The sequence below is a fragment of the Heptranchias perlo genome, chromosome 19 (assembly GCF_035084215.1).
Source record: "Heptranchias perlo isolate sHepPer1 chromosome 19, sHepPer1.hap1, whole genome shotgun sequence".
Classification (NCBI taxonomy): Eukaryota; Metazoa; Chordata; class Chondrichthyes; order Hexanchiformes; family Hexanchidae; genus Heptranchias; species Heptranchias perlo.
Window position 1 is genome coordinate 2409777 of NC_090343.1, and position 1778 is coordinate 2411554.

The 1778-nt window shown below is 44.4% G+C and overlaps 1 pseudogene; it reads left to right on the forward strand.

The window, feature by feature from the left end:
* Positions 1–462: 462 nt before the first annotated feature.
* Positions 463–928, forward strand: LOC137335395 (ubiquitin-ribosomal protein eS31 fusion protein-like; annotated as a pseudogene).
* The last annotated feature ends 850 nt before the right edge of the window (positions 929–1778 follow it).

A 1778-nucleotide genomic window follows, 5' to 3' on the forward strand; every position in this document is an offset into this window, starting at 1 on the left:
TCGGGGTCAGAGATCATGGGGGGGGGGTTGGTTGATCGCGTGCATGGGATTGCAGCAGGTAGACTTGTTGGGCCTGGAGGAAGCATTCCTGTTCCTCCTGGCCCACAAGCAGTGCAGTAAAGGCACTTACCCGCTGATCTGGGCCTTTTCACCTCCTCTTACATGACGTGAAGCGGAAGGCCCGGGAATCCCGGCCCCCAGGAGTAAAAATAAAAAAACTGTAAAAATGGAGGCCCTCAGCCTCCTTCAAAGCTTTCACTGACTTGAGAACAGGTTGGTCGCCTGCCCTTCGTCCCACCTCCATGAAAACCGGAAGTGGATGGGTTGGAGGTGGGTTGGGGTTGGGTTTTAGTTTTTTACAATTTTTACCTTCCCACCCACCCCCAACCTACTCGTTCGTGGTGTTAAAATTTACTCTCAGGAGCAGGAGCCCTGACATAACATTTCTGCCCCGCTCTTTTGATGATACGTCTTTAAAGGGACGGATTGAACTTGAAAACCCTAATGGGGAAAACGATAACCCGCGAGGTTGAACCGTCAGATACTATTGAAAATGTAAAGACTAAGATTCAGGACAAAGAAGGTATTTCCGCTGATCAGCATCTTTGCTGGAAAACAGTTGGAGGCTGGCCGTACACTCTCTGACTACAACATGCAGGAGTCAATTCTGCACCCTGTACTGAGACTTTGTGGTGATGCCAAGAAGAGGAAGAAGAAGTCTTAAACCGCCCCAAAGAAGTACCAGCATAAGAGTAAGAAGGTCAAGCTTGCTGTCCTTAAATATTACAAGGTTGATAAATATGGCAAAATCTATCGCCTGTGGCGTGAGTGTCCTTCTGAGGAGTGTGGTGCTGGTGTGTTCATGGCCAGTCACTTCAACAGGCAATACTGTGGGAAGTACTGCTTCAACAAGGCTGAAGGTGCATAATTATATACATTTTAATAAACTGTGATGGAAAATGAAAAACAAACATTTCTGCCCCCTAGCTCATTGGCCACTCGTAGCACTCCTCCGCAGTCCTGGGTGAGATCAGGTAACAGCACAGGCCAGGGATTGAACCTGGGACCATTCTGGTTAGGTTTGCCAACCCTCCAGGATTGTCCTGGAGTCTCCAGGAATTAAAGATTAATCTCCTGGACACTTGCTGCCAGCAACCCCAGAGAAAAATCATAGGGGCATTAAAAAATTGTGCATTTTCTTTGAACACTTTCATTTATTAGTTATAAAAATACTAGAGATGGGGGGAAAAATGCTGCTTGATCGGGTGGGTGGTTGGAGGCAGGAGATCATGTGATGAAACCTCCAGGAATATGTCCAACATGAGTGGGTAACCCTAATTCTGGTCTGTATGGCTCAGTACCATACCATTTGGTTGCATTTGTCCACAGGTGGGGACTTTTGGATTTGTACCTCACTTGGTTGGGTATTCTTGATCTGAAACAATATGTGATTTTATCTTCTTCAGAGGTCTTTGAGTAAGTTGTTGGAGTAGACAAAGGACTTTGTTTTAACTCATTCAAAAATGAAAGAAAATTCTAAGAACGTTCATTAATAGAAGTTATATTTAGATATTGTGCTTGAAGAAAAATATAATCAGATTTAAGGAGTAACCTGTAGAAAACCTGGATGGTATATAAAGGAGCTGTAATCTTCAAAGGCCAGCAGCATTGCACAGAGATAAAGGAATGCCCATGTGATGGCCACTGACCTTTGAGCTAGTTCACAATTCTAATTACGGAAGAGATGTCCTTTAAGTGCAAGTATTGAAAATTTTATG